Genomic DNA, 9,410 nt, shown 5'->3' with positions numbered 1-9,410 from the left:
TCTTGAAACATTTAAGAGATATCCAGTAGGCAGTGAACTAAACCACAATGATACATGTATTTTAATGCATTTTTTTTTAAAACAGAGGCTTCTAGTTTTGAAATGAGATGGCTTATATTCACTTTTCACTGTTGTTTTCCTCCAAAACAACTAACTCGCTAGATATAATTCAATAGACAACCAAAATATGACCCTGGATAAGCATGTGAACTGGTTAGGGATATTAGGACTTGAGGAAAGAACACTGAAAATTCTTTTTTTTTTTTTTTTGAGACTGAGTCTCAAGCTGTCACCCTGGGTAGAGTGCCATGGTGTCACAGCTCACAGCAACTTCTAACTCTTGGGCTTAAGCGATTCTCTTGCCTCAGCCTCCCAAGTAGCTGAGACTACAGGCGCCCACCACAACACCTGGCTGTTTGTTGTTGTTGTTGTTGTTTTGGGTTAGTTGTCATCATTGTTGCTTGGCGGGTCTGGGCTAGATTCAAACCTGCCAGCTCTAATGTATGTGGCTGATGCCGTAGCCGTTTGAGCTACAGGAGCCGAGCCTGAATTCTTCATATTTTTGCTTTTTCTTCCATATATTCTGGAGTAGCAACCATAGGGCCATGCAATCACAAACCACCAACAGGCATAAACAAATTTAACAAGCATACAGAGAAGAAAAGCTTGCTCTCTTGCCAAAGACTGAGAAGCTGAAGCACATCAAAGAGCCAGTGGAGTGTAGCCAGCCTTCTCCACAGCAGTGGAGTGTAGCCAGCCTTCTCCTCAGCCAGGCCCTGGGGGCAACAGTTCACCCATATATTCACTGGGGAAGCTCCGGTGGACAAGCAACCCGCACAGTGCTAGCAAAAGCCCTGGCCACTCCACAACCAGATCTCCAACCTAATTCCAAAACCATAACAGCAGCAGGAACAAAGTCTTTGGTAGCAGGACCTACCTAACCACTAGTCTACAACCAGGAACTGGTGTTGGGGGCCATCCACACATAAAGACAGCATCGCAGCTGCTCAGCACACTCTGGCTCTTTCCCTACTAGCATAAAAAGACTCTGGCCCAATACTCCAGCCCCCATAATAGCATTGCAATGGGGCTGAAATCTAATGTTTATGGATTACAGGCCACACAAAGCAGCCAAAACTTATGCCAGAACTAAACTTAAACTTACGTCAGAACCAAGTATAAGCCAGAACTAAAACTAGACAAAGTAATTATCTGCCAAAATAGAACAGTTAAGTAGGATTAAACTGATAAGAACAGATACTACACTTGATCTTAGCCAAAAGGCTGAGAAGCGATGAACATTTAAGTAGGATTAAGAGTATTCTCATATAATGAGCAAACTGTCTTGGACACACTTGACACATAAAGAACTAAGAATCACAAGTTGAATGGCAAGAGACAATCAGTGGAATCAGTATCAAGATAAATCAGTGGTAACAAGAATTTTAAAGCAGCCATAAAAATGCTGCAATAAACAATTACGATTTTTTTCTTACAAATAATAAAGACTCATAAAAGAAATACATATTATAAAAAATGATCAAAAAATAAAACTAAAAAATATAATAGTCAATATTTAAAGAAAACTTGGATCCTCATTGGTGGAGAGGTAATGACAGTAAAGACTCAGTGAGTTTGAGGCACATCGGTACAATTGACAAGATCTGAATGACAGAATAAATAGGAAAAAATAGAACTCAGGAACCCGATAATAAAAAAAGATTCAATATTTGCATTATTTAATTACCAAAAGGAGAAAAGAAAGGGTGTAAACTGGAAAGATATTTGAAGAAATAATGGCTTAATGCTTCCCAAATTTGCTGGAAAGCATTAACCCACAGATTGTTAAAAACAGGTAAACCACAAGTAGAAAAACCAAAATAAATCCACAAGACACAATATAATTGCACTTCTAAAAAGTAAAGACAGAAAAACTTATAAAAAGAGCCAAAGAGAAGCAACATATTACTTATAACACATAGACATATAAAAGAACACCAATTTGAATAATAGCAAATTTCTTAACTAAAATCAGGATTGGTAGAAGTAAGTGCCATGAGATTTTAAAGTACTGTTGAGCGTATATCCAGCAATACTATCCTTCAGGAATGAAGGGAAAATAAAGATAGTGTAAGATTAAAAAAAAAAATCTAAGATAATTTTCTTCAAAAAAATAAAAAATAATAACAGGAGAAGATTGGTACCTTCAGATAGAAAATGTAATGGGTAAAAATAAACTTAACTGTAATGTCTTATCACGTCATGAGTTTATTTGTACAGTTATATCTTGTGTTATTATGCTTTAACGTATTGCATTTCACAGATACTGCATTCTTTTACAAATTGGAAGTTTTACAAATCAGACTAACCCTGCACTGAACAAGTTTATCAACACTCTTTTTAAACAGCATGTGCTTACTTCATGTCTCTGTGTCACATTTTGGTAACTCTCACCATATTTCAAAGTTTTTCATTATTATATCTGTTTTGCTGATCTATGATCAGTGACTTTTGACATCACCATTTTAATTATTTAGAAGCACCACAAACCATACACATATAAGACAATGAACTTACCTGATAAATGTTGTGTGTTCTGACTGAACCACTGATTGTCTGTTCCTCCCTTGCTTTCCCTCTCTGATGGCCTCTCTTTTTGTCAGGCACATAGATACAGAAATTAGGCCAATTAATAATTGTATCATGGCATTTACATGTTCAGGTGAAAGGAAGAGTCACACATCTTCTGCTTGAAATCAAAAGCTGGGCAGGCCTAAATCTAGGTCTCTGGTGCCAAGCAGGAAAATTGTCAAAGTAAAGGAAAAGTTCTTGAAGGGAATTAAAACTGCTACTTCAGTGAACAAGCAAATAATAAGAAAATTACACTGTCCTATTACTGATATGGAGAGTGGTTTAGAAAGGAGATCAAACTAGACACAATATTCTCTTTTTCTATTTTAACTTTTTTTTTTGGTTGCAGTTTGGCCAGGGCCGGTTTGGACCCACCACCCTCAGTATATGGGGCTGGCGCCCCACTCACCGAGCCACAGGCACCACATTCTCTTAAATCCTAGCCAAATCCAGTGCGGCCCCTAACTATCTTCAATTCTGGAGGGCTGAGGGAGGGGAGAAAGGTGTAGAAAAAAATATTGGAACCTTGAAGAGGTTGGTTCATGAGGTTTAAGGAAATAAGCTATAACATAGAAACACAAAGTGAAGCAGGTGCTGACGGAGAACCTGCAGCAAGGTATTCGGATCTAGCTAAGATGACTGATGAAGGTGACGACATTACACAACAGTGTTGGATGCAGATGAAATGGCCTTATCTTGGAAGAAGATGCCATCTAGTTCTTGGCTAGGGAAAAGTCAATGCCTGACTTCCAGGCTTCAAAGGAAAGGCTGGATCTCTTGTTAGGAGCTAATGCACCTGGTGAATTTAAATTGAAGCCAATTCTCATTTACCACCTAAATCCTACGGCTCTTAAAAATTATACTAAATCTACTCTGCCTGTGCCTTATAAATGGAATTACAAAGCCTAAAATGACAGCACATCTGTTTATAGCATCCTTTATTTAATATTTTAAGCCCACTGTTGAGACATAATGCTTAGAAAAAAACATTCCTTTCAAAATATTACTGCTCAGTGACAAGCATCTAGTCACCCGAGAGCTCTGGGGGAGCGGTACAAAGTAATTAACTGTTTTAATGACTATCAACACAATATTCATTCTATAGTCCATTGATCAAATAGTAATTTTGACTTTCAAATGTTATTATTTTAGAAATACTTTTTGTAAGGCTTTAATTGTCATAAATAGTGATTCCTATAATGGACTGGGGCAAAGTAAAATGAAAACATTCTGGAAAGGATTTACCACATTATATGCTGTTAAGAACGTTAATAATTCATGGGAGAAGGTCAAAATATCAACATAAACAGTAATTGAAAAATGGCGATGCCCTCAGGGATGACTTTGAGGGGTTCAATACTTCCGTGGAGAAAGTAACTATAGACATGATGAACGGCAAGAGAATTAGAAGTGGAGACTAAAGATGTGACTGAATTGCTGAGGGTTCATTATAAAACTTGAATAGATGAGAAACCGCTTTTTATGGACAAGCTCAGAATGTGGTTTCTGGAGACAATATAAGGACATATAAGGACAATATAAAATATAAGGACAGTGAACAACCACTGAATTTTGAACCAAGTTATGACACAACTCGATTTATGTTTTTTAAAAATCACTCTGGCTCAAGACATGATTGCAAGAGGGACTTTACCTAACAATTGCAATCAGTGTAACCTGGCTTATTGTACCCTCAATGAATCCCCAACAATAAAGAAAAAAAAAAGAGAGTGAAAAAAAAAAAGAATATGCTGTGGGCATTGTTGAAATGGCAATAAAATATTTAGAATAGTTCATAAATTTAGTTGATAGAGCAGTGCAGGGTTTGAGAGGATTGACTGTAGTTTTAAAGAACTTCTTCTGTGTGTTAAATGGTATTAAATAGCATCACGTACTACAGAAAAATCTTCATGAAAAGAAGAATCAATCAACGCATTGCTGTCTTATTTTAAGAATTTGCCACAGCCATCCCAGCCTTCAGCAATCATCATAGTAATCAGTCAAAGGTTAGAATTTGCTGAAGGCTGAGATGATCATCACCAAATTTTTAGCAATAGAGACTTTTAAACAAATATTGCACATTTTTTAGACATAATGCTGTTGTATATTTCATGGACAACAATATAGCATAAACATCATTTTTGTATGTACTGGGAAACCAAATATTTTGTGTGACTTGCCTTACTATAGTATTTACTTCATTACAGTAGTCTGGAACTGAGCCTGCATTATCACTAAGTATGCCTGTGTTTGGTGGTTATATATAACAAACCACAGCTAGCATATTAAATGGAGAAAAGTTGAGAGTTTTTCTCTAAAAGTAGAAACAATAAAAGGCCGCCCACTATTATTACTCAGAACAAATAATAAGAGAAATAAAAGTTATGCAAACTGGAAAGGAGGAAGTCAAATTGTCCCTGTTTGGAGATGACAAGACCTTATATGTAGAAAACTCTGTAGACTCCGACCAAAAAAAGTTAGAACCGATAAAGAATTTAGAGGAGTGTGGGGGGTGGAGGGAGGGTAATCGGTGGGACCTTACCTACTGGGCATATTGCAAGTGTACATGTCAAATATATTAATAGTATAGTATATATGCCTAAACACAACAATTAAATAAGTGAGGCGAATGAAATGTTAACCAGTTTGATGTAAGCATTCCAAATTGTATATAAAATCAGCGCATTATACCCCACAAATGCAGTAATGTATGCAGTTATGATCTAATTTTTAAAAAAGCAATTATTGAAAAAAAAAAGAATTCAGTAAAGTTGCAGGATACAAAATCAATATTCAAAAATCAGTAGTGTTAGGCCAGCTACAGTGGCTCATGCCTATAATCCTAGCACTCTGGGAGACTGAGGTGGGAGGATTGCTCAAGCTTAGGAGTCCAAGACCCAGCTTGAGTGAGACTGAGAGCCCCATTTCTTCTAAAAGAAACAAAAACAAATTGAAAAAATCAACCAGACAGGAGCTTGTGGCAAGCTCCTGTAGACTTAGGTACTTGGGAGGCTTAGAAAAGAGGATTGCTAGAACCCAGGAGTTTGAGGTTGCTGGGAACTGGGCTGATGCCGTGGCACTCTGGCCTGTGCAACAGAGTGGGACTCTGTCTTTAAAAACAAACAACAACAACAAAAGCAAAACAAACAAACAAAAAAAAGTATTTCTATATGCTAATAGTGAATTATTTGAAAAAGAAACCAAAAAAATAATTTCCATTCACAATAGCTACAAACAGTAAGATACCTACAGGTAAATTTAACCAAGGTGGTGAGAGATCTTTATACTAGAAAATATAAAACATTGATGAGAGAAATTTAAGAAGACAGAAATAAATGAAAAGATATCAATAGTCATGTATTCGAAAAATCAATAATTTAAAATTCTTAAAATTTTATTCTTAAAATGCCTTTATTACCCAAAGCAATCCATAGACACAATGCAATCTCTATCAAAATGACAATGATATTCATCATTGAAATAGAAAAACATTCTCAAATACAAATTAAACCAAAAAAGATTCTCAGTAGCCTAGCCAATTCTGAACAAAAGCACAAAACTAAAGACATCATACCATCTGACTTCAAAATATACTGCAAAGCTATTTTAACCAAAATATATCTGTATAACAGAATCAGACCAATGAAATAGAATGGAGAATCCAGAAAGACATCCCCAGGCTGACACTCCAAAGTGCCTATAACACATATTGAACACATATTGTGGATATGATAATCTCTTCAACAAATGGTGCTGCAAAAAGTTGATATCTACATATGGAGGAATAATATGAGATTACTATCACTTACCATAAACAGAAATCCACTCAATTTGATAAAAGATTTAAATATAATGTATAAAACTCTATAACCACTAAAAGAAAACATAGGGACAACACTTTACTACATTGAGCTTAACAAATTGGATTACTTCAAGCTGCAAAACTTTGGACAAGAAATGAAAATACAGAGTGATGAAACAACCTACAAAATGGAAGAAAATGTTTCCAAACCATACATCGACAAGGAGTTAATACATAAGAAACAGTTAAGCAACTCAACAGCAAAGAAACAACACAATTATAAAATAGGCAAAATACATTAATAAACATTTCTCCAAAACAAAGACATACAAATAAACACATAAAACACGCTTAACATCACTACCCATCAGAAAACTGCAAACCAAAATTATAATGAAATACCACCTCACTCTACTTAGAATGGCTATAAACAAAACAACTTTTGGCAAAGAAGTGAAAGGAAGAGAATATTTACTCAATTTGGTAGGACTGTAAATTATTACAGCCATTATGCAAACAGTACAAAGTTTCCTTAAAAAAATTAAAAATACAACTACCATATGATTCAGTAATCCCACTACTGAGTATATATCCAAAGGAAAGGAAACCAGTATGCCAAAGTGATACTTCTACTCTTATGTTTATTGTAGTACTATTTACAGTACCAAGATACAGAGTCAACCTAAGCATCCAATAATACATGAATGTCTAAAGAAAATATGGTGTGTGTGTGTGTGTGTGTGTGTGTTGAAGTACTATTCTGCTATAAAACAAAATAAAGTCCTGCTATATACAACAGTATGGGTGAACCTGGAGACATCATGGTAAGTGAAGTAAGACACAGAATGATAAATATTAGGTCATTAAATATGAAATGCTCACTTTTGAATAAAAAGTTTATTTTATCTCAAACAGGAAGCAGTACAATTAAACAAAATATGTGTGTAAACTATTGACTCAGTTTTGCTGTTTTAATGGTAGCTTGTTTATGCCAACAGAGAAGAATCCTGGAGAACAAGAGGATTGTCCACAGCTCCTTGAGAACATTTTCCATTGTAAGAAGTGGATTAGAGCCTGGGAGAAATGGTAGTCAGTGGTGCAAAGTCTGAATAACACAATGGATGACAAAGAGTTTTCAAGTCCAGCCTCTGTAGTTTGAGCAGCTTTATTTGTGTGACCTGTAGTTGAACACTGTCTTGCAAGAGGATTGGCCTGTCTCTATTGACCAATCTTTGCTGCTTACTCACAAACATCCTCAGCATTTCATCCAACTTGTTGGCAATAGACATCTGCTGCAATGGATTGACCAGGTTTCTTGAAGTTGTAGTGGATAATACCAGTGCTGCACCACCAGACACACACTGACACACACTGTTAGCTGGTTTTGGATTGTGTTTTGGCACTTCATTTTTATGCAACCATTGTGTTGAATGCTTGAAGTTGTCAAAAAAGAATCCATTTTTCATCAAATGTAATAATACAGTATAGAAATGGCTCAACTTTAGTCATGACAGAAAAGAAAGGCAAACTTCAAGACAATGTATCTTTTGACTCTTGTTTAATTCATGAAGAACCCAACGATCCAGCTCTTTTACCTTGCCAATTTGTTTCAAATGGTCCCACATTGTTGGAATAATAACATCAAACCTTGATGCTAATTATCACATAGGTTGAGATGGATTTGCTTCCACTACAACTTTCAGCTGATCATTATCCACTTTGGTCTCAGGTCACCCACGTGAGTCATTTTCAAGATTAAAAGCATGAATATATAACTTCTCAAACCATCCATGTGTGCTTATTACTCCCATCCCCCCCAAACACTCCATTGATATTTCAAACAATCTGCACTGCATTGGTTCTACAACAGAACATATATTCAAAAATAACACAAATTTTTGACTTATCCATGGTTTCACAAAAATTACTATTAAAAAAATTGAAAGATTATCACAAGATTAACACAAACAAAATATGTGTTTCAAAGAATGAGGACGTACCTTCACAATAATGCAAAAATCTCAAGAAGTGTCAAAGTGAAATGTCAGAGACATCAACCATCAAACTTAGTATTAAGGAAATAAGACATTTCATACTTAATAACCACAATCTAACTCATAACTGGAATTTTAAAAAGAGTGTAAATCTCATAGAAGCAGAAAGTAGAACAGTGGTTACAACAGACAAGGTAAGGAAATGAGAAGAAAAGTTTGGGGAGAAAATGACCAATTAGTACAGGGTTCCAATCAGACGGGAAGAATAAGCTCTGGTGCTCTCTGACACGAAGGGTGATCATGGTTAACAATAAGGCAACATATACAGGGTGGCCATGAGATCTGTGTGCAATTTTAAATCAGATGCAGAATATAAAATCATATATGTAGACATTTATATATCTTTTAAAAACATTCTCTTTATAATACATTTTAGAAGTAATTTTAAATTGCATACAGACTTTATGGCCACCCTGAATAACAAAACAGCTAAGAGAGCAGCTTTTGAATGTTCTCACAACAAAGAAACAATAAATACATGGGGAGATGAATATATTAAATACATGTATTTGATTATAACACAATATATATGTTTCAAAACATCACATTTTACCCTATAAATATGCATGATTATAATGTGACAGAGATGCTAAGAACACACAATGCAGAAAAAATATTTTTTTGTTTTTTTTTTGCAGTTTTCACTTGGGCCGGGCTTGAACCTGCCACCCCCAGTATATGGGGCTGGTGTCCTAGTCCTTGAGCCACAGGCACCTCCTGAAAGAATAATCGTTTTAATAAATGGTATGGGAAAATTTAGATTTCCACATTCAAATGAATGAAATTAGACAGTTATTCATACTAAATTAAAAATCAAATAAAATGGATTAAAGTCTTAAGCATAAGCCTTGAAGTTGTAGAACTACTTGACAAAAATATAGGGAAAAGCTTCTTGACATTGGTCTGGGCAATGTTTTTTTTTT

At 35.4% G+C, this 9,410-nt stretch overlaps 1 pseudogene; it reads right to left on the bottom strand.

Moving 5' to 3' along the window:
• Window positions 1-1,173: 1,173 nt before the first annotated feature.
• On the bottom strand, window positions 1,174-1,296 carry LOC128593091 (uncharacterized; annotated as a pseudogene).
• Window positions 1,297-9,410: the final 8,114 nt, after the last annotated feature.

Source organism: Nycticebus coucang, chromosome 8 (genome assembly GCF_027406575.1).
Source record: "Nycticebus coucang isolate mNycCou1 chromosome 8, mNycCou1.pri, whole genome shotgun sequence".
Classification (NCBI taxonomy): domain Eukaryota; kingdom Metazoa; phylum Chordata; class Mammalia; order Primates; family Lorisidae; genus Nycticebus; species Nycticebus coucang.
This window is presented reverse-complemented; position numbering and strand designations above follow the sequence as displayed.